The sequence below is a fragment of the Eublepharis macularius genome, chromosome 1 (assembly GCF_028583425.1).
Source record: "Eublepharis macularius isolate TG4126 chromosome 1, MPM_Emac_v1.0, whole genome shotgun sequence".
NCBI classification, from domain to species: Eukaryota; Metazoa; Chordata; class Lepidosauria; order Squamata; family Eublepharidae; genus Eublepharis; species Eublepharis macularius.
In genome coordinates, this window is record NC_072790.1 from 44,687,348 (window position 1) to 44,712,045 (window position 24,698).

The 24,698-nt window shown below is 42.7% G+C and overlaps 1 protein-coding gene across 1 annotated transcript in view; it reads right to left on the reverse strand.

Annotated features, from left to right (window-relative positions):
• The window catches only part of VSNL1 (visinin like 1), a 130,359-nt gene extending 129,560 nt beyond the window's left edge, over nucleotides 1-799 (reverse strand). The window contains exon 1 of the mRNA XM_054992350.1: nucleotides 483-799. The gene's annotated coding sequence lies outside the window, so the exon portion shown is untranslated. The remainder of the gene's footprint in view (nucleotides 1-482) is intronic.
• Between the last annotated feature and the right edge of the window lie 23,899 nt (nucleotides 800-24,698).

The window sequence follows — 24,698 nt, forward strand, 5'->3', positions numbered from 1 at the left end:
AGGGAGCGGGCGGTGGGAGATCCAGGGAGGGAAGCAGAAATCTACAAAACGATGCCGAGCGGATTTGACGCCTAATTCGACACAGTGTCTCTCCCCCCCCCCCTCCCCAGTTGCATCGGCAAGAGTCTAGAAAGCAACTTTGTCAGATTTGCATCGAGAGATTTGTGTTTGTATTGGGGGGGGGGCGCGCGCGCTTCTATTTATAGGTTTTTTATAGAAACCTCCGGCAATTATCTCCTCTCGCCTCTTTTCTCATTCTACCCCCCTCATACTCTTACTCCCCCCCCCCCCCAAATCTTTCTTTTTGTCACCACCTACAAGCTGCTCGGCCCCCTCATCTTTTATTCCTTCACACAGCAAGATGATGCACCGCCAACCTCGCTCTATTTTGATTTCTCTGCGTCCATGCTTAAGTTGTGCAAAGGGAAAACCAGAGTCATGCTGCCTGCCATTCACAGCCCAAGAGTACAGAAAACACTTACAGTTTGCGGTGTGCGCTGTCCCCTAAAGCAAAGGCTGAATTTCACGGTGAAGGATTTAATTTTTTTTTAAAAAAACAACAGATAATTAAGATATGCTTAACGAACAGGAGCGAACTGATTCGTGTTCGCCTCTTCCTCTGCCGTGTAAATCCCTTTTGGAGCTCTTCTGCCAACCCAGCAGCAGCAGTAGCTGCTGCAACACGTTCCCCTGCTTTGCTCTGCACTGCAGATCAAGAATCCCAAAGAAATTCAAGGTTCCCTTGTTGGATGGAGCCGCCGTGCGCAGGCGCTTGCCAGAAACCCCGGCCGGTATAATGTTAAAACTCCGCTGCCCGTCGCATTGAAGCCTTCGCCGTGACTGAGCATGCTCGTTCGGAAGTGAGCAGACTCAGTCATCCCCGCTGAAGCTTTTGTGCCCTCAACTAGGGAAGGGCTACAACTCCCCAAAACCTTCCCCACGCGAACTCTAGCGGGTAGGGGAAGTATCGTGTGGGCAGAGGTTGAGTGCTTTGGACGAAATGATGGAGCTTGCCTACAAGGTGCGGTGTGGGCTTTAAGCTGTGAGCAGCGGCATTCAGCAGGGAAATGGAAGAAAAGAAGGGCTGGTGGTGACAGGTTGCCAACCTCCAGGTGGTGGCTGGAGATCTCCCGGAATTACAGTTGATCTCCAAGAAAGAGAGATCAGTTGCCCTGGAGAAAATGGCTTCTTGGGAATGTGGACTCTATGGCATTATATTCTGCTGAGGTCTCTCCACACTCTGCCACACTGGAGGTAGACGATACCCGTCCCTCCACACCTCGAACAGGGATCGCTTCCCGTGGCGGGGACATCCACACCTTTTTTTGCTTCCGAGCAGTCCCTTTTGCGCTGGTTTCTTGCCCTTACCTAAGCTGCAAAACTTTTTGGAGCGGAGGTGGCTGCGGAACAAGGAATGTGTGGACAAAAAAGTGGAGACAAGACTATCAGCAGCTACTGACAGAAACTTTACACACTCCCCTGAATTTGCTTCCCATCCTCTTAAAAATGTGGCTTAAGAGAGCTACACTTTAACACCAGTATTTGAAATGCATCATGTGGATGGTAAGGGGTTGTGGCTATGTGGTTGAGAGAAGGACAGTACAGATGCAAACAAAATGTCTACAGAATTAAAATAAAAAAATTACAAAAAATTAGCCTGTTTTAAATGGGGGTTTCTTTAGTCCTTGCTTGTGCTTCTCTTCAGTTTCTTGCCTCAGTAGAAGAATTTCAGGAACTTCCCAAGATGACAAGCCTTGTATTCTCTGCCCTTTTCCTCTAGGCCCAGTCACCTTCATTAGCTTGCATGAACAGCAATTTGCAAACAGTTTGTGTTTTGCACTTCCAAGAATATTTTATAGATGTTTTAGTCCAATTCAAGTATCTTGCCAAATTTAATTATAGCCCTTTTTTTTGGAACTAGTAGAGAAGAAGAAGGAAGTGCCACTCTTGCTTGCTGTCTTGGACTCCAACCTGATTCCGGGCCCTGCCGAGATTGCTTTGCAAGGAAAAAAACAAAGAGGCTTGTCTGCAATGTGTGTCACAACAAAGAAAGATGTGCAGCTTATGAAACAAATCAGAAAAAAATATTATGGTGTATTTACTGAGCCGTTAATGGAGCGCCCTGAAGACTTGACCAAGACTTGCTGAGAAGGAAGTATTTTGCCATTTGTAACTTCTGCTGCTGCTGTAGTACATTTGTGAGAAAAGCTACATCTGCTGAGATTCTCATGTCTATGTGGCTCTTGAGAGTATGAGAGGTTTCTCAGAGCCTGAACTTGGCAGCTCTACATAGTCAACACAGTTGTTTACCAAGGCCACATGGCCAGTACAAAGTGCACGTTTTCCAGTCTTCACCCCCTAACCCAGAAATCAAGTGAGGGAGAAATAGAAATATGGACTCCTCCTTAAAAAGCAACATAACATAATCCTTAACTCCTGACATTTGTGTAAGCATTATAGGAATAGGCCCTGCACTTTTCCAAGGTAAGCCACCCACTGCTCTTGTTTCTCCAGCGTTATATCCTGACTTCAGTGGACTTAGAAGGGAGTACCTCTCCTGAGGGGTGAACTGCAAGTTCCTAGGACTTCTGTTTATTGCAGAGTCTCCTTCCATTGCTGGAAGAAAAGCTCAAAAGCTTGACTATCTCTTCCTGATATCATTTGTCTTACTTCACAAATAACTTTAGGTACTCCTGTTTTTAAGAAACATGGTGACGAGGTTTGCTTTCCTATTTTGTTTGCCGTGTTCATATGAGAGACATGAAAGTAGATGTTGCTAAATGTCAACAATTCAGTCAGATGACCAGTTTGTCTAAAGCTGCCTGGCTTTAGACTAAACAAATGGTAAAAGTAGAGAAAGGGGTGGTATTGGTTAGTAACAGTTAAGACACTTTAGCTGTGGAGTTTGTTACATACAGGATATTGGCAACTTTTGACCTTCCCCCTCATGCAAACAGTTCCAGGTTTATTTTGAGCTCAGGGTTATCATGAAAGATACGTTTCAAGGATGACTGATGTCCTCCAGTGGGGCCCAAATGTTTTCAGTTTTCTTTGATCTGGCAATGGGGACTGCCATTTCACTCCTCATTTTAATAACTTCATACTTTTTCACAGTGCCACTTGTGTCGAAACTGATCTGCAGCTATTCATCCATGTTAAATGAAATCTCCCCCCCCAGCTGTTTTTGACTAGAATTTAAAGTATATCAAGAGCAATCCAGATAATGCTTATGATTCAATACCATTGAAACCACATGGAATGTATATTTAGGGACCAGTTTGTACAGGACTTTGCCTTATCAGAGTGTGCCTATTTACTGTCCATCTAAAATCTGGTATGTAAAGATCTTTACATATAGTATATATACATAAAGATAGTATATATTTGGTCCATTTGTATATTATACCCAACAGTTTTAGCCCAAGAAATGGACACAGTAATGAAACTAATCACTCGTCCCACTGAAATCAATGAGAATATTAGATCTCTCGACTAATTTAAGTCCCATTGTTTTCAACAGGATCAACTGGACTGAGGACAGAGTATCGCAGGATTACTATGAAAGGTCAGTCATGTTTAGGATAGCTTAGGTATCTTAATTGTGTGTATTTTCTTTCTTTTTTCATTTCTGTTTATAGTTGATGAAGGACCTGATGTCAACAGACATGTTTCCTGCAACGTCCATTTTACAGATAATTTAAGTGTGAATGAGGGTGACTTTCAAAGACCCACACAATCAGTTGATGTTTGTGGAAATTAGGAGGAAGCAGATGAATTGGGGTACCATAAAAAAAGCAAGATTTGATCGCAGCAGCACCTTAAAGAACAAAATTTGCAGGATATAACCTTTCAAGAAGTATCGGACGAAGGGTGCTTTGACTCTCAAAAGCTTATACCCTGAATATCTTGTTGGTCTTTAAGGTGCTACTGGATTTGAATCTTGCTATTTTATTGCAGATCAATACAGTTATGCACCTAGAACTATCTTTAAAAAAATAAGATATCTAAACTTGCCAATGAAAGCAGAGATCCATGATTTGAGATGGGAAAGTTATTTATTTACTTGCTTTGAGTTGTGCAGTTCCCCTTTATTTGTATCATAGGAGATAACATTTCCCTAACCCTAGTTTGGCAGCTACCAATGATCATATTTTACTGGTCAGGAACTGAGACTTGTGTAAGGCCAACCAGTGGCCGTACTGGAGTTTGGGTTCAAACATAAATCCTCTAGGTCTCCTGAGCCACAGCAGAATCAGTGGAGGGGTATGTTCAGAAGGAATGTGTTACAGAGCAGAAAAAAATATATATACTCAAGAAACCCAGGATCCAGAATTTTCTATTATGGACTTAAAAAAAACATTTTGTACACATGAGAAAGAAATTTAAGGGATCATGATTCTCTTGTTTTTCTGTATTCTGCCTTTTCTCCAGCTTTAATGCTCTGAGAGATTTCCTCCGTTGGAATTAATAATGTGCAACAAATCTGAAGGCTTTGGTATGATGAATTATTTTAATTGTCAAAGAACAGATAATGTTGCTGATATGTTTCTTGCACGACTCATTGATTAATGCTGTTTGCAACTCCTATTACACTGTTGACAGCATGATACAAAAACCAGTTAAAGTCAGAGTGCTTTGATATCAACTGATTTCATTCCCTTGAAATAAACAAAGCTTAACTGGCTTAAGTCCGGGGGTTCTGTGTTCATCTTGTTTCTGGATCACAACCTAAGTGATTTATTTTAGAGCTTTGCTAACAACAAGTTCTGTTAACATGAATTTGAAACCCAGTGAGGAAATAGAGTCGGGAGTTTCCAAAATAATTACTTTTGTTAACATAATGTAACTTTTTACCATATCATGAATAGTTAGGAAGATGTCAACTATCCTATGAGCTAAGCTCATAAGTTTATAATATACACTCTCATAACAACTTGCCCACTAAAGGTATTGCATCATCACAGACTCCTTTGTTTTTCACTGCTTATCATACGATTTACAAAATACAAACAAAAGAAGGAAATTACAATTAGATGTTGATGATTTCTGTAATTCACTCTTCAGTTGCTTTAGTGTTAAATATCTCTTGGTTCCTTATGCATTACTTCAGTTGTGATCATTATTTGAATTATTTTTTTGTCATCAGCTGCATTTGTCTCTGCACTGCATTTTGCAAACCACATGAGCGCATTTTAACTGTATCCCGCAGGCACCTACACAGTGCGTGGCATCCACAAATTAAAACTTCCTGTATTTCCTGCTATAGATTTGTTCCCTCTTTCTGCACCACTTTCTGCTTTTGCGGTAGGACTTGTGACTAGTATTAACACATACTTAGTTTCACATGTCAGGAAGGAGAATGCTGTGGGATAGACTTTTTGGAGAGGTCTGAAATGATCTGGAAGGAGGTGGTAGGTCCCTCCTCAGCTGTACATGTATGTATTTTGGTTAGATAGAAGACAGAACACTGACCTACTTCTTTCCAATCAGTTACAATGTACATTTTTAGAACTGGGAGGTCTGGAACAAAACAGCATTTGAAGTTTTTGTCCAAGCTAACTCCAGAGAATACATACTGTAAGATAAATGGTGCATATATACCGCTCTTCTAGACAGATTAGTACTCCACTCAGAGCAGTGAACAAAGTATTATTATTATCTCCATAATATAGCTGGGGAACTGGGGCTGAGAGGAGTGGCATCTTGGTTTCTTCCCAAATCTTGTCCAATAACCCCCTCCTCATTATAGCACCCCTCCATGACTATTGTCCATGTTGATCCCACAACATAGGCCATTTCCAGACGGCTTACCTGCCTCCGGAACGTCGCGCCATGTTGCGGGGAAAACGCGAAATATCGCATTTTCTCACGCAAGTTTTGCGCGACATCGCACGACGTCGCGCAAAACTCGCTTGAGAAAACGCGATATTTCACATTTTCCCCGCAACATGGCGCGACGTTCCGGAGGCAGGTAAGCCGTCTGGAAACAGCCATACTCTTTTTGGGTAGTCAAAGTGGACCCCCTCCTGTTTCTTCACCACTGGAAAAGCTGATTGAATCTAGCCCTATATTTCTGAGAAGTATTTTTTTTTTAAATTAACATTTACCATTAAATTGGTTGGGATTACATGTTCTGTTTTTATTTTGTGTGTTTTTCGAATGTTAACTATCCCGAGCTATTCATAAGGCTCAAGACTGGGATTGAACTAAATCTAGCAATAAATTTTCCTAAAAACTGTAAGAAATCTCCCAAACCCCTCTCTTATGCTGTGTTAGTCGTGTCAGAGCTGCTGTAGTAACAGGGTAACATAAGAAACCTGGGCCACCTGGGCAGAGTATTGCCCTCTGGAAACTGCAGCAAGGGGAGGAACTGTAGAATGGGCTCCTCCCATGAAATCCAGGGCCTTTTACCTACCCTTGCAGTCCAGGAGGTAGTTGCTCTCCAGAAGTTCCCATGTGACCAATTTAATGTGAGGATTGATTAGGTCTAAGGAACATGCTATCAACCTCCATTTGTGAAAACCGATTCTAAAGGATGGTAGAAAATTATCTGAGGAACTGTTTTTTTTCAGAATTGTTCTCAATTCTGTATCAGTAATTGCTCTGATATGTTCCGCATCCTGCTGAACAAAGGGGAGAGAGTGAATTGTGTTAATGTCAAACTTGCATAACATCCATAGGTAGGCTTGCCAGCCTCCAGGTAGTGGCTGGAAATCTCCCGAAATTACAACTGGTCTCCAGGCCACAGAGATCAGTTCGCCTGGAGAAAATGGCTACTTTGGGGGTGGCTTTATCGAATTATGCCATGCCAAGGTCCATTCCCTCCCCAAACCCCACTTTCTCCAGGTTTCTCCTGGTTCCACCCCCTAGATCTCCAGGAATTCCCCAACTTGGAGCTGGCAACCCTATCCATAGGCTTTCCTTTATGGAATCCCCTTTCTCTGCCGCTGTCCTCCATGTAGCTCTACTGTCTGTAAGATAGCATGAAGGTATTAAATGCTGCAGGCATAAAAACTCCAAGCATTCAGGTCTCCCAGTAGATTTATTATAGCTAATTTATTCGTTTTTACTCTAATCTGATATTTTTGGGAAGCCTGGGTATAATTACAGATTGCCTGTTTCAGAGGGTGGAATTAATTCCACTACTTGAAAACGTGCTGATTTTTTTAGCAGCATATTTGGGTCTGTGATGATTTCCCAGGAAGGACCAGGATAAAGGAACAACGGCTACAGGGAAGGTATTTATTTACTTGGGGGGGGGAATTCATTGTGTCCCTCATTCTGAAGGCTCTTGGGGTGGCTCACACCATAAAACAATATGAAATACAATAAAACCCATAGGAGAGCATAAAACACTAGTAACATGGCTTAGCTATTTTGTGTTTTTAAATAAATACCCTTTCTAATGCAGATTCCTAAAATCAGAGGTGGCATTTATAGGAAAATTATTTCCTTCAACATTTTCCTTTCCATTTTGGCCTTGGATTTGTAAGGACAGGGTTTCATTTGTCCTTGTGCAGTGAACTGAATGTAACACAGCAGCAGTACAGAGTGACAGGAAGGGGGGGGGGGTTGCTTCTTTACTAAAAAACCAAGGCTGCTAGTGAAAAAATACAGCTTCAAATTCTGACGCTCTTGGGAGAAATGGGTGACTAACATTAGTGTTTCTGCCCTGATTAAATTGAATTTCTTGAACACCAAATTATAGAAGTTACATTTGAAGTTCCCAAACATAGAATTGGCATATTCATACAGCCAGCACCCATGCACCCAGCACTCTTAACACTCAACGGTAAATAACCCAATACTCAAGTTTCTTCTAAGACTTCCCCCTCTTCACAGAAAGAAGACCTTTCATTTTTTCCTACTTGTGAAATCCTGAAGAGACTAGTATAATTCCTTCTCATGTCTGAAGAAGGGAGCTCTGACTCAGAAAAGCTTACGCTCTGAAAATCTTGTCAGTCTCTCAGGTGTCACTGGACTCAAGGCCTACTGTTCTACTGCAGACCAGTAGAACATGTAATTACTGTTTCTATGCTGGTTCTCATATCAGAATCAATTTTTTGATGACCTAATAGGTTGAAAAATAAAATTTTGACTAGGCAGTAGGAAGCCATCTTTAAAAACTGCATATTCCACTGTAGTCTTAGCAGTTGCGCCCATCAGCCAAAAATTGTTTGGCAGGGAACCAGAATGGACAGAAATATCTTGAGAGGTATTTCTTGAGAGCATAGAAGCTGACACAACACATTTTTAAGTCCAGCTGACATACTTCTGGAAACTGGAAGGAGATATTACTGGGCTATTGCCACCATCCGCTGCCACTGCTTCAGCTAACCCTTTCTCATATTTGGTTATTCCAGTCAGTTGCTTCTCACGTCTATTAGAGTGATAAAACATTTATGCTTGCAGATCTGACAAATACAATCTGGGTTCCTTTAGGTAAAAATCTCCTATGGTTTTTTGTCAGCTCAACTATGTTGATGTAATTAAAAATAAATATAAATGAACAACAACAAAAACACCACCCCTCCCTTCTGAAGGCATGGATGGAGGGACAGAGCAATGAATAAATAAATTTGATCCTTGAGAATCTCATGTTGTCTTTTAACAACCACTGAGGTATAAGTAGTATGATTTGATGATACACAGTGCAATCCTGTGCTGAGTTACTCTAGTCTAAACCCATAGGATAGTCATTTGTGGCAAGCATATTTCAGTATTTTGGGTATCATTTAGAGGTAAAGGGTCTCTTCTTCTTTCCATCCAATCACTCTTGCTAACAACTGCTAAAACAAACCATTGTAAAAGTCTGGTTTGCTGCACCAATTTTTTATATATAAAAGCAATGCAGATATAATGAATATGCTTCATTTCAAAAAGATATAAGACGTGTTTTATTTATTCTGTTTAATAATAGCCCTGTTCACATGTTACAGTGAATGTGTGTACAAGTTTCAGGTAGATGTGTACATCTGTTTGTACGAAAAAGCCAAAGTGCTTTCACTTTACAAATGAAACCAGGGACCAGAACCTAGATAAATATGGGGTTTATATCACCCATTCAACTTAAATGCATTTGATGTAACATGAGAATTATTTTTTTAAAAACCTCAGGTGCACACTGTACAAGGATTGTGTTCACTGTCACTTGTGAACAGGGATAATGCCAGCATTCATACATGGATATTTTGGTATTTCTTTGAGAAGAAGAAAAATGTTGGCCAGCTGACCAAGTGGGCAATCTTAAAGTAATTCAGTAATTTATTTGCAGAACAGAATTTAGAGCCCTTGTATGGCATGGCGTAGGATGTAGTTTAGCAGTTACAATCAGGGCTTTTTTTCAGCGGGAACACAGTGGAACAGAGTTCCGGAGCCTCTTGAAAATGGTTACATGGCTGGTGGCCCCGCCCCCTGATCTCCAGACAGAGGGGAGCTTAGATTGCAAAAAGTTGCAATCTAAACTCCCCTCTGTCTGGAGATCAGGGGGCGGGGCCACCAGCCATGTGACCATTTGCTCCGAGGGCAACCCACTGAGTTCCACCACCTCTTTTCCCAGAAAAAAAGCCCTGGTTACAATAATGGAAAAAATGGCAAGCTGTTATGTACCATTCCCTGTTATAACAGTTTCGTAGAATTTAATCTCAGGAGGAGGAAAAAAACTGCAACTTTTTGCAAGCTCTTTCCTGTCCAGTGTTGATTTGCTGTTCACAACAAACTGCATACCTGCACTGCTAGGATGTCAAGCCCTGTGGAGGATTTGTGGCCAGCCCATGGGGAAATGGAGAAAAGTAAGCAGGCTTGTGCAAGAAGAGAGGCCAAGTCAACACAGAGAAGTGGAAAGGGAATTTTCTGCACAGTTGCTCAGGTAACACAGGTCCCTTCCTTGTATTGTTAGGGACTGCTAGAAAGACTCATATTTGCTGCCATAGGAGGCAAAGAGGGCCAGCTACTTCTTGCTGGGACAATAGTCACTACTGCGCTGAGTCTGGCAGTGCTGAGGGAACGCCATTATAAAAGACGTGCAGGGCAGGCAGCAGTGCGGGACGGCAGCAACGGTTCCCATCACCACCATCCCTCTGTGAATATGGATGAGGAGAAAGAGTTTCATTTCATGGCTCTTGCCTTACCCCTTGCCCAAACCCTGGAGCCAACCTATATGGAGAATAGCATTCTCATCTTGATGAATATTTAGGTAGTGGATTTTTTTGCAATTAAACTGTGCTGGGGGACACAATGTCTTTTAGTAATGCTCCTCAACTGAAAAGTGATATTTGTTAATGCATTTTTAATGTAATCTACATTATTTCCTAGTCAGCTGTAATAAATAAGCATTCTTAGTTAAGTCTCTTGAAAACTGGATCATAGCAAAGGCTTAGAAGTACTACCCAGACACTTTATAAATGTGACCAGTGTTGGACTTAAGATTTACTTGTCTAATTCTCAGTTATTTTAAAACCAAAATAAAATGTTCAGGTCAGATAAAATAAATGTTATTATTAGTAACAGGACTAGCAATGATATATCTTTAAATATATGTGATGGTAGAGAATCCTGTCAAGTCACAGTTGACTTATAGCAACCCCAAGTGGGGTTTTCATGGCAAGAGACTTACAGAGGTGGTTTGCCATTGTCTGCCTCTGCAACCCTGGTCTTCGTTGGAAGTCTCCCATCCAATTACTAACCAAGGCTACCCTGCTTCTGAGATCTGATGAGATCCTCACCTGGGCTATCCAGGTCAGTGTATCTTTAAATATGTAAACTATGCATAACCACGATGTGCTATCCAAAAATTAAAAGGCCAGAAGCCCTATATAAAGGTACGGTTAAGCGCACTCTACAGAGTGTGAATCGAGAAGGTGGAAGTCAAGAGGTGAAGACCAGACAGGTCTTTGTTATTTGTTCTGCATTACTCTTTCCAGGACTGATTCACGTCTAGCTATGCTCTTAAGAAGACTTAGGTGTCTAGTTAAATCTCCTATATCAAATCATTAGCTTCCAGCAAGAACTCCTCAGCAATGTGTATAGTTTGTTATAGGTATTGTACACAAGTAGATACTATCAGAGAATCTTTGCTTCCATTTTATCATTTCTTAAAACACAACGATTAACATCTTTAACATTTGACTAATTTGAAAGAAGAGATAATACCATACATACTGGAGGGCAAATACAAGAGTCCATTAAATGTCATACTCAAGAATAGGAATGTTCACAAGGCAAGGAGAAGAAGCTGATAATCTATTCCGGCTCCCATATTTTTAGGTTTTCAGAATTATTTCTAACAATAGCTAACTGTCATATTTGCATGAGGGTAGATTTCTTTGCTAACTAATTATTTCATAACTTCAAATGATATTCAAAGTTATAGCTGTTCATATGTCCTCTAAAATTATGAATGCTATGTTAGTAAATCTTACTCCTTTTAATCATAACAAAGAATATCAGAAATAATCAGGGCTTTTTTTCTGGGAAAAGAGGTGGTGGAACTCAGTTGGTTGCCCTTGGAGCAAATGGTCACATGGCTGGTGGCCCCGCCCCCTGAACTCCAGACAGAGGGGAGTTTAGATTGCCCTCTGCGCCGCTGAGAGCAATCTAAATTCCCCTCTGTCTGGAGATCAGGGGACGGGGCCACCAGCAATGTGACCATTTTCAAGAGGTTCTGGAACTCCATTCCACCGCATTCCCACTGAAAAAAAGCCCTGGAAATAATCATTACAAATAATATATAGGATTATCTATTGGCTTCAATCAATAAGGCCCATCATTGAACTATAGTTTCAGTTCTGACCTTTGTGTGATATTCTTGCCATTCTTCGATGTTTCTTGACTGTGGGACCCAATATATATCTACTGATATGAATGAGACTGTTTCCAGTCTACCAGAGGCCATATTATTCTGTAGCTCCTTTGTTCTTTTTCCCTGCTCCCAAGGTGTATTATTCTGTGTAATGTTTTGCATGTAAATAAGTTTTGTATTTTATTTCTACTGGTTGAGGTGGGGTTTTTAATATTGTGGACTTAAATGTAGGCCTTGGAGGAAAGGAAGGGGAGCTGGATGGGTGAGTGAAGCCTCAAGTGAACAAAAGGTTTCCCAGCTAACACCTCTGCTAGATTGTCACACTTAGAGGACAGAGAATAAGTAAGCCATAAAGCTAGATTGTATTTCTTCCTCTTGGGCTAGGAAGATCAAGATAGACCCCAAAGGAAGACAAACTCCCAAGAGGAGATGATAAAATCTCAGGATATGAGGGAAATGCTCTCTTACGCTCTCTTATGCTTTCTTATCTCTTTGCTCTTAGGTTATTCTGAGCTCAAGCCAAGAAGGACTAAGCTTTTACTGAGGGACTCCATCTTTACCATATGTCAAGGTGCAATGGAGAGAAGTCACAAACTCCGAAAATCAAGATAACAGAGGAATTTTAAATGCTGCAACCTTAAGAGATACTAGCCTATCCTAATTTATCATTGTTTAGGATAAGTATAGAGAGAGATTTTAGAGGACTGCATGTTCACACCATTTCTTTTTATCCTGTATCCTTATTTCTTTTTATCCTTTTTTATCTTTTAATCCACCTGATGCTTGTACATACCATGTGAACTCTTTTTAGCTGTTTAATGAACTTCCTTATATCTTGAATGTTTGAAGCCTGAGCTCTGGAAATACACATACAGTTTGCTTGACTTAGACAGAATTTCTAAGGACTGCATACAGATTGCCCGAACTAGACTGACTGAATACTTTCCCTCAGCACTCAGACTAGAAACTGCAGTTTTATTCTGGCCAGATCCATTTGGCCAGATGGATGACTCAGTCCCCATACCTTTCCTTTTTGCTAGCTATGAAGTTGCAGCTGGGCTACATGAAAAAAGTGCTGTCCCAATTAATTGAAATATCGATGAGGTCTTTAAGGTAAAAGAGAAGTCCATTCTGGTTCCAATGTGTGTGTGTGTGTGTGTGTGTGTGTGTGTGCAGGGGTGGGGGAGAGCATATTTTAGGTAGCCAATTCATTTCATGGTTGTTTCCAAGGTCGAATCCATCACTGAACTGTGGTCCTACTTTTGCTTCCTTCTCACTTTAACTTCCCTTTCAATTCCTATGTGTAATTATGCTGTATAATGTCCTGTCACTGGATTATTCACAGCTAACTGCCTCCACAGAAACTAACTGTGTCTAAAGTAAAGAGATATATACACTCCATTTGTGACAGTTGATGTATGAGACTGTTTCACACAACCAAATCATCACCAGGTGGTCAATGCATGAAGAACAGACATGGAAGGCAGCTGAATTCACCTGCCTTCCATTAAGGCAATCACAATAACTATAGGGTTGGTGTTAGGGAAAAAATTCTTTAAAGGTACTCTGAGTTCAGATTACATTTCCCAACAGCCGTCACCCACAAGTAATCAAGATACCAAAAGTGATCCATAAAGATGAATGAGCTTTATTTACAATAAAACCCAGATGCAATGCCATGTTCCAACATATGCATAAAGATCAGCCATAGCAGAGAATCTTATATACTTTCCAATGTTAATTGTTTACAGAAAAGAGATAAAATTGTTATACAAAACTAGATACAAACAATTCTTCAGAATCAAATTCTTCAGGAAACACGGCACAAAACAGGCCTGATTGACAAGACAGTAAACTCTCTCTGTAATATAAACACGCTCCATGTCTGGTGCCACATAAAAATTTTGGGTGTCTTCCTGAGAGGGTGCTTATTCAAGGTAAATTCTTGAGTACAAAGTCAAAACAAGGGAGATACTGTCCTTGCAAGAGGGCTTTCTAACCCTACTTAACCACAGTGTCAGAAGGAATCTGCTGACAAGGAACAACTTTTGCCTTCTGTGCGACAGGTCAACTCCAATAAATGCTCATGCATAGGTCTTTTAGAATAGGGGTCATAGAAATGCCCTAACAGTTGGAGCTGTTCTGATGGAAAAAGCAGAAAGGGCTATTTTGTTCCCAATAGCTGTTAGTCCACACGGGTCCCACCACCCTGGAAATAACTCTCCAGTGCCCTTGGGCTGGCCACAGACACCCTCTGGTCATGCAAGGATCAAACTCCCCCCTTCTTTGGAAGCTGAAATGAAGCAGTGTGTTTTCTCAGAAACCAAGAGCTGATCCCAGTTTTTCTCTACCTCCTTGGAAGTGCTTCAGAAGAGCTCAAGAGACATTGTTTTTGTGTCTACAGAGAGTGCTCATTTGGAAACTGCTACCTCCACCTTGGGGGGATGCTTGGCTTGGAAGTTCCTGACATTTTGCGGAATGTCCCAACATTTTGTCCCTATGGCTGCCATCTGGCCCCCACTACCCTTTCTCAAGATTCAAAAAGTGTCAACAGTTTCACCAAGGCTGAGGACTCATAAAAACCCTCTTGAACTGGAACATTCCTCACTCCTTTTGTTGGGCATACTAAAGCCATTGCAATGAGCAGGCAAGGGCCAGATCATAGTGATTGCTCAGTCTAAAGCATTACCGGTGCCATCCTAAGCAGAACTGCACCCTTCTAAGTCTATTAACGTCCGTGGAATTAGAAGGCTGCAACTCTGTTTAGGATTGCACTGAACCAATCCCAGGAAAAGAACAGCCCTACTAAATAATGGTCCTTAAAACTGCTCGATGAGTGCAGCAGTGATCAGTCTGCCGCTGGGCTTATTATGGATCTCAATCAATACTGCACAGGCTGCATTTTCTTAAGCATATGGTTGCCCAAACCAAGCACGAAAAGCCTATTAATGTTAATGGCCTTGACAAATTAAATATATGGTTCAATCTGAACTTTTACACCAAGGTTACTGAGATTGCCCATTTCAGTCCTAGTTGCTATCTCTGGTTCTCTTAAGCACATGTTTTTTTATTAATCCAACAGACTCCTCGATCTGACCGGGTGGTGGTGATGGAATTCAGCTCTCAGTTTTATCCTCACACAAATCAGTGAGATAGGTTATGCTCTGGCCAGCTCAAAGTCACCCAGTGATCATCTTCACAGCTATATGGGAATCAGAGTCCAGGACTACTCGGCTCACGCTGTGCTCTACATCAAACAGGGTTGACATAGGCAATTTCTAATTCTGTGCATCTAACAGCCAATTTCAACATGATGCTGTCAGCACAAGAACTTACTCAGGAGATTATTGCATGCACTCAACATCTTGGATCACACCACGTGGAATGCTGCTATGCATGCAACATCAACACACCAGCACAATGCCAGCTGAACAATTGGTGTGCTAACATGATGCTCCAGAAAGATAAGTTCTTCTCAGAAATGCACTTAAATCCAGCATAACGGGCTGTTGTGTACGAGGAGGCTTATCATATGGTCCTTTATAACAGAGCTGAGCAAAGAGGAGGGAAGAGGCAAATAGTTGCTTTTGGCAGATATTTGCACCGTATGCCATTCTGGCCTAATCTTTTCTAACTCCATGGAGAGAGCAGTTCTTAGTAGGAAAGGAGAAGGGGCTAGAGCAGTCTGTGTACAGGGCCAATGAGGTGAAGAATAGGGTTTGTCATGGTGGAGGGAAGGAACATGTAAGAGGACTTGCCACCCTTGCTCCTCCTCTCACCTGGTATACGGGGAAGTTGCCAGCCACCACCTGAATCCTTTTCTTTGTTTACTGGCAGCTTGGGGATGTTGGTAGAGGCTCCATGCTTGTGTGTGGGATGTCTGCATTTCTAGCTCCCACCTCCCTTTCTCCTGTTCACTATCTAACCTAGCCCAGCCAGGCTAGGGATCTCTAGTGTGGTGCCCATGGATGCCATAGTACCTGCACAAATCTTTTTTGATGCCCACCAAGTGTTTTTAGAAAGTGGGTGAGGCCAGACGGGGCTTTTGCCCAGAAGGGTTTCTGATTGTCCATTGGAGATACGATTGGCCATGTAGATTTTTAAAAATGCGACTCAAGAAAATACTTTTAAAGCAATATGCGGGCTTTTTTCCAGCCAGAATGCAGTGGACTCGCGAAAGTAATGATGTGTCGGGTGGCCCCACCCCCTGATCCTGTTTCCTCCTTGCACGCAGCCCAAGGGGTCCAGCTCAGCTCTTTAGCTTTGGGCAAAGAGCAACACTTTTCTTGCTGCTTGCAAGGGGCAAGAAAAGTGTTGCTTTCAAAAGATGGCCGCTTTTCAGCTGATGAGAGGGGGATCTCGCATTAGCTGAAAAAAGCTGCTGGCCTTGAAAGCAACAACAATGCTTTCAAATGCCTGTTTGCTTTTTTCAGCTGAGGGGAGGGGGAGGAGGGACCCCCTCATCCCCCTCCCCTCAGCTGAAAAAAGCAGTGGGCATTTGAAAGCAGCAACACTTTTCTTGCTGGGCAAGAAAAATGTTGCTGCTTTCAAAGTGGCAGCTTTTTCCAACTGACAGGCGTGGGATTCCCCTCCCCTCAGCTGAAAAAAAGCTGTTTTAAAATGCTGGCAGCTTTTTCAGCTGAGGAGAGAGGGAGGAGGGACTCCTCCACCCTCTCCCCTCAGCTGAAAATGCAATGGGGCATTTGAAAGCAGCAACATTTTTCTTCGGTGTGTTTCTCCCTCATTTCCCTCTTGAGAGTTCCATGACCTCTTTTCCTATTAAAAAGTCCTGAATTTGCTCATTTTAAAAGGCATCCTGTTAAATAGATCTGATGCCAGAACATGTTGAAGATTTACTATTAAAGTTATGCATGACCTCACTTCTTGCCATTTTTTGGTTGGCTCTGTCTCCTGCAGCTGCTATTTTGTGGTTATGCCTACCATCCAGTGTCCTGTGACATAATTCCAAAGGTGTCTGCAGGCTCAAACAAGTTGAAGACCCTTGTTCTAACCTACATATAACCTTGCCAGGCAATATCCCGCAGGTCTGGTACTCTGTCCACCAATCATCAGCTGATTGGCAAGAAGAAGCAGACCGGGGAAATGGGTGCACATCTGGCCTTGGTTGATGGCCTTGGTTGATGACGTCACTTCTAGCACAACACAGAAGCAACATTATTATGCCAGGTCTGATTCTTTAACAATTGGCCCCAGTGTTTTCACTATGTTTTGGGCTGATTATTAAAGAATTGGCCCTGGCATGATGCCATCGCTTCTGAATTGCTCTGGAAGTGATGTCATTGAGCAGGGCTGTGAGTGCACACATTCACGTACATGCACTTGGGTGAGTACCTGCCCCCCCCCCACGCACTGGTTGCTCGCATGGCAACCGTACCCATGCATGGAGGCACAGAGATGCCTTCTTTGAACATAGAATGAGCTCTCAAAAAAGAAAGATCTTTATTTACTATAACTGAACTTTAGAGCAATAGTACACAGGGAAAACTATATCAAAGCACTACAAGATTATGGCAGGACTAAAAAAGGAACTGGAACATATGAACCTAATCTAAACTTTACACACACCAGGGCTGCCTTCGCATCTGCTTCTGGGCTGGACAGAAGCAGGACCCAAACTGTATTTTGGGGGGCCCAGTTAGAAACATCCTCTCCCAACGGCACAATCCCTCAACCCATACATACTATCTCATGAATCATGAAAAAGTTTTCGTTATGAAATTACTGTTACACATTCTACATTTCTGAAAAATGCCTGCTTTTGCAATGTCTATTTCGTCGTATCACTGGCAATCTGCTGACATCATTCCCATGCACCCAGAAGACACTCAATATAATAAAAAAAGAACAAAACTGAACTGATTGTAAAGGAAAGCAGAATTTAAATCACATTTGAAAAGGCAAGGAATATGCTTGAAAATGACAGTAAGTGTACAAATAAGGAGAAGGTGTGCTTTCTTAGGCAAAATGCCTTTTTAATGTTCTGTGTCCACAAGGTTTAGATCAGCAGGGTCTAAATGTACTCAGTTTCAAAAAAGTAATTTGTTCAAGCCATTTCAAAATGGAAAGAGCCAAATGTCCCTAGGCAAAAGCTGAAGAAAGTTTGCCCCATGGTAAATGGATGCTCTCGTTTCAATCACCCGCGCCCTTTCTTTGGGATTGCAAACTCATTCAATCAGAACTGATAAAAAAAAGCTTTTTACCTAATGAGATGAAATATTGAAAACTAGCCAATCAGAGAAGACTAGAGAAATAAGGTTTTCAAAAATTCGTGCCGGTGTAGGAAAGGGTAATCTCATCTTGGAGATGCGAGAAAGAATATAAAACTGATTACCTGTGTGAAATGGGATTCCTCCATAGAAAATTGAACACATAAAACCCAATAGGTAGACCACTGACAATGGGGGAGGCAAGTGCTGAGTTTTAGAAGGGAATGGATAGGGTTAAATAGAGCCAGTTTTTAGAATTTCGTCCAAGGCGGGTCACCGGCAGCAAAGTCGCAAACCTCCCCATCCCTTCCCCTCCATTTCATTGGGTGGGCGATTGTGCAATCCATCAGTTTGTCAAAGTCAAGTTCATACAACAAAGAAGTCCAACTAGGTCTACTCAATTTAAATTCGAATTTTGGAGTAATTTATATACATTTAACCATTTAAGCCATAACCGTCTCCAATTTCTCTATTTTAGCTCATATTTGCATCCAAATATGACTCTTATGTTTGTGAAGTCAACCAACAGGGGAATATTTGTTCAATTTCCATGAAGACAGAAAAAAATTATGATTCCACGTGTCACAAAATCAGCAATTTTATTTCAGCTTATGGTGTTAATCATGCAGATAGTTTACTCCTCTGAGAATAGCCTCAGAAGCTGAGAACAGCAGTTTCCCTAAAGGCTTTTTGGATGGGTAAAAAGGGCCTGCCTTTTCTAGAGAGCTTTTGAAATAGATTGATTCAAAATGGCGAGGCAGCAGGGATAGCACTATTGGAACACTGTGTGTTGATTTTCACTGTATTTTAAAGGAATTTGCATTCTATTTTACTGACTTTTTATTTATTTTTACTGTTTTTAAAGTGTTGTTAACTACTATGGAGGTGTGTAATTAAAAGGTGGTCTGTAAATAAACTTGAAAAACTTGTGGCTAGTAATGAAACACTTTTTTAAAACTAAAAATTAAACTCCCGTTTGCCTAGATGAATAGCACCAAAATGTCCTCTGCTGGGATGCTGTAGCTGAGGCGGCTGGGTGCACTCCCATGGTCACTTCATCAGTGGTTAAGTGGTTTGGCTGTGAACTGGTTCGAATCCCACTACTGCCATGAGCTCAGTAGGTGTCCTTGGGTAAGCCACTCCTCTCAGCCCCAGCTCCCCAGCTGTATTGTGGGGATAATAATAACACTAACTTGTTCACCACTCTGGGTGGGGCACTAATCTGTTTAGAAGAGCGGTGTATAGTTGCAGTTATTACTATTATTATTATCCTTGTCCACCCCTGCAGCAGCTGGGATGGAGGTGGCTGCCCCATAGCTGACCTATCCCATCTTGGCTCACAACCACAGAATGACTGTGGGGGCATGGATAGTTGGTGGTCTGCCAGAGGCGTCACCCAGTAGGGTCAATGGGGCTAATATTGCACTAAAGTCCTCCCTCTGGGTCTGAGATTACTAAGCCGCCACCAGTCTTGCCGGCCCTGGCACCTGATGGCTCAGCTGATGAGTGAGTTGAATGCAGGAGGAAAAGCAAGAGTGAACAGGTGATATGGAGAGGTACGGTGCTGCAAGGAGCAGTAGATGCCGCCACCATGTAGCAGTAGATGCTGCCACCAATGCCTGTCATTCCACCAGGTGGGACCCCAAATGTTGCTGGGTTGCCCATGTTGCAGTTAACGCTGGATTGTTCATGCTCATGTGTTCGCAGTAAAGTGGATTGTTTATTTTTGATTGTGTACTGTGTCGCCTTTGTCATAGGGTGGGCCCTGTCTTCCCTGGCCCAGTTGCAGGCCACATCCATCTCCCAGGTGCAGCACTCCCTGTGTGACCCAGGGTTGTGCTGTAGGACTGACTGCTCAGGGGCTGTTCTGGTCTTGTCACTGCCATGAATGGTTTCAGATACCTGCTGCTCAGCGATGTGGCAATGGATCGCTGGACAGGTCCTTCCTAAGGAAGAAACGTGTGCACAGTGGTGTGCCCAAGGGGATGTTTACCCAGTCACTGCCCCTCGTATGGACCCAGCTGTCAGGGATCAGGCAAGTGGGCCTCCCCATAGCTTGGCAGTGGGTGGGGCTCAGAGTGGCACTCCTAGGGGGCCATGGTTGGTAGTAGCTCCCAAGCAGCCCCGTGTTGTGCCAGCACCTATGCCAGGCTCTCTGCTATGGCCACATAGGTGTGCCTTGGCCCCTGGCTGGGATGGGGTGATGGCAGGGAATGGGAATATGGATTGGAGATTAGTGCAGGGAGGGGTTGAATTGACCTTGCCCCATACTGGAGCATCCATGTTGTTTATGCTGGCCCAGAGTTCTGCTGTTGGGCAGCAGGCTGCTGCCTCGGCTGCTTTGAATTGACGTGCCTGTGGAAAAGGCCTGAAGTGTGCCCTTGGGGCAACCTTCATGGGACAAATTAGGTCTTCGGGGTGTGTGTGTGTGATTACCATCTGTAGCTGGTTCCCTGCCAACTCTTCTCTGTCATTTGGTTGCAATCCTCTATGGTATGCCCATGCTCTAAGAATATGTTTGAGCTGCCACTGTGCTGGAAGATGCTATACCTCACAGTCATGGAGCTGATTGACATAGCCTTGTGCTGTGCAACTTGGCATCTGGCTTGTCCACACATAGACTGGGGTTTATATTGGCCACTGGTTGCAATGGAAGTTCAGTTGAGGAACAAGTGCCCATCAGCCTCCTGTGGTCCCTGGGGCACGGCAGCTGGGGGAGGGGGATTGATCATCCCAGACTCAGTAAGCACCTACAGGCCACACTATGGATTTTCCAGGTGTAGCTCTACAACTCCGATGGAGGTATTCCTGGGCTGGGGAGGCTTAGGTGGCACTCTGGCAGGGAGGTTGTGGCATTGCCACACCACCAGCATATCTTTGGGTATATCTTGGGAATCTGCTGGCAACGGTGTAGCAGCTGGTTGGCTGCCTGAGCACTTTTGGTCCTCCGGTAATGGCAGCAGTCTGGTGTAAACTGTCTTGACTGCAATTCTTTGGCTTGAGGCCAAATTTGGAATCTCTTCACTTCATTTGTCCAGCCTTTTCTGGTTCCTCTTTGGGGAAGGCGGAGAGGGTGTCTAGAAGCAAATAAGCTGATGGGTGTCTTCAAGATGTGCTTCCACAACTGGTCAGATCATCAAAATCAGAAATATCTTAGCAAAATTTAGAATCTAGTTGGCTTAAAATATCCCTGGACCAATTAAGCAAGACTGCTGATGGGAACATTAAAGCACGGGCTATTCCTTTGAAAGATCATTCATGAATCTCTTTAAATAAACACGACTGTTCTATTCCTACAGGGTTTTGCTTTAGAAAATGAATTCAAATGTACTGAATGTTATCGTTTGCTCTACAAAAAAAACCCAAAAATCTCTCCAACACATAACTGAATTTGCCTTGATTGGCAAAGTATCAGAAGCTTGGCAGCATATGCTACAGTAAAACCTTGTATTTGCTGTTTATCACCATGGCAAAGGTACTCTTGCTTTAATGATATTTCACGAAGCAAGTTTGGGATTGCTAACAACCATCATTTTATATTCAGGATACCATTTATTTATGTAACAGGGAAAATCAACTCCAATTGGCTCCATGTTAGATATATTAAAAGACACTTTTGAGAAATGTTCTACTTTACAAGCAATTTCATCGACGAAGGAAATCCTGAATCAGCACTCTCTTAATTGCTCTTCACTGGAGGTCTTCCCGGCAATAAGCTTCAAGGGATGAAAAAAATAAATAAAACCCACGCACGTGACCTCTGTAAACATACTGAAATGGAATCACATTATTTTGTTTTCTTAAATGTGAAATGTTTGGTTATTCTCCCTAACCCCAGGGTAATGATACCTAGGAATGTTCTGTTTTTATTAAAATGGTTCCAAAGAAAAGATAATTCACTTCCCATGGAGGAAGGAATAATTAAATAATTCACACATACAGATTTGTAGTACCCATACACATGGTATCTGTGCATATTATAAAATAAACAAGGAATAAATACATACAATTTGCCTACAGCGTAGCTGTAGCCCATTAGTCTTTTTTTCCACTAGAAAGGCTCTGTCACGGGCTGGGCCTGCCCAAGCAGGGTGGTTCAAGTCCAAACCTTAAGGCCAAAGTCAAAGGGGAATTCCAAGAGCAAAAGCCAAGTCAAACCAGTGGTCAGAGCACAAGATAAAGCCAGGAGTGAGTCCAGAGTCCAGAGTCCAAAAGCAAGGTCAGGCACAGTCCAAGGTCAGTCACCTATAGTGTCAGGTCCAAAAGCAGGCACGGGCAAGGTTCACAAAACACAGAGTGGTTACAAGCAGTAGACACGTTGCTTCCACACCCAGCAGTTCCTCCAGACTGGCTCTTATAGCCAGGCGTGGTTTTCAGCCAGCTGCTGGGGCTCTATCCTGCCACTACTCATCATCACTCTCCAGCAGCTGGCGTTGGCTTAAGAGGCGAGCACTGCGCCGTCTCTCCTGCAGTTCCAGTCTCTGGCGCTGCCTGCGGCGTTCCTTGGGCGTGGGTGAACCTGGGGGGGGGGGGGTGGAGGCTCTTGGCTGCGCTGCACCTGTAGAAGTCCCTGGCTGAGCTTCCCCTGTGGTGTTGGAGCTAGAGGGTGCTGGTGTCTCAGCTGCTGGCTGCAAGCTCTGATCAGCCAGCAGCTGTTGCTCCTGATTGCTGGCTTCTGCTGAATCAGGGCTAGGGCTGGCTACACAGGGCTCCTCTTCTCCTGAGGAGTCCTGGCTGGCTACACGAGGCTCCTCTCCTCCAGAGGAGACCTCACTCTCAGACTGGGCCATGACAGGCTCCTTCGCTCTACATTTCGATCTGGTGACTGCCAGTTTTAAATGTCTGACTCAAAAAGTGAGTATGGCTACAATCCTAAAGACCTTTTTTCTGGGAGTAAGCCCCATTGAGTAGCATAATGACTCGACAGAGAGGCACTCCCAAACGAACAAACCACTAGTGCAACACAGTATGGGTTCACGGGAGGTGAAGACACTTAAAGGTACCGTGTGATCATTTTTAGAGATAAGTTTTAACAATGAAACCCTCTTAAACCAATGCAGTCAATACAAAAATATCTATTTCACAAAATCAAGCACCTTTCATTAAACTGTTAAGACCGTATGACCATAAGTCCCCTCTCAGGGCCAAGCTACAAGTGACGAATGACACTTGAACGGCAAGTGTATTTCTCCCTGTTCACTTGCCCTCCATCCAATCCACTTGCCATTCAAGTGTCATTTGTCACTTGTAGCTTGGCCCTGAGAGGGGCCCTCAGTGTTCATAGTTCACAGACTCTGAAAAGATAATCACTTAATAGTTATAAGTTCCAAAAGAACACTGGAGATGTTGAACAAAGTTGAAACGAAGAAAACACTGTAGGGGAACGCTGTTCCTCTTCCCTCCTCCCGTGTAAGGTACGGAGAGTAGATGAATGTAATTGCGTGGTCCCGAATGTTGTCTCTTACAACTGTTGATTTTAGTCTCTCATTTTACAGGTGGAACGCCGAAGACAGAACGGGAGTCCCCAAAGGGGTCTCCCTGGCCCTACAAGCAGCCGGCAATTTTTTAATCGGCTTGTTTCATGAGTAGATCACTTCCTCAGGGGCTGACAAACAGTCCACCCTCAAATTAATTATCCAATAAATCAATTAATCTCAGACAAATTTTTACGTGCGTGCACTTCTACGCGTTCCAAGCGGTCATTAGAGAATTGCTCCCTACGTCTCCTACAATCACACAGTACTCTTTTTTTTTTAGATCATAAGAAAATGGGAAAACTCACGTAAAGACAAAATGTTCATAAAAGTGTGATTTTTCCCACTATAGAGGAGATGTTTTAATTATGTAATAGATAACCATTAATTAATAGCAGTAATTAACTATGCATTAGTATATTAATTAATACATTAATAGTTGAAGGCCAGCATGGTATAGTGGTAAGAGTGTCAGACCAGGATCTGGGAGACTAAGAGCGGACCTACAAGTGACAAAAGGCACAGATTGAACACTTGTCAGCTTCCCTCAAGTTTTGATGGGAAATGTACGCATCCTGGTCTCGCAGCTTCGCTCTCTGACTGCTGTCCAATGGACTTTTCAACTGTCACTTGTCCAACATTCCACCAAGCTGCCTACATTTCCCATCAAAACTTGAGGAAAGCTGACAAGTGTCCAATCTGTGCCTTTTGTCACTTGTAGTTCCGCTCTAACAGTGTAATCCTAAGAACAGTTACGCCAGTCTAAGCCCACTGATTTCAATGGGCTTAGACAGCAGTAACTCTTCTTAGGATTGCAGTGCAAGGTTTGAATTCCTCCTGCCATAGAAGCTTACTAGGTGACCTTGGGCCAGTCCCTCATTCACTCTCAACCTAACCTACCTCACAAGATTGTTGTGAAGTATAAAATGGAGAAGGGGATAAGAATATAAACTGCTTTGGGTTCCCATTGGGGAGAAAGGAGGGGTATAAATGAAGTAAAAATAAAACTGATAAATAGTATGACTTAAGATTAAGGTATTAATTAATTAGCTTATATTTAAATACATTTGCAAATCTCCAAAATCTGAACATTTCTGAAATATTGAAAATAAATACTGACATTTAAAGTTTTAAAAAGCTGTACTCTCCTTGTTTTATGGAAAGGGGCATCTTTAATACTTCTTCTTTCATTCCCTA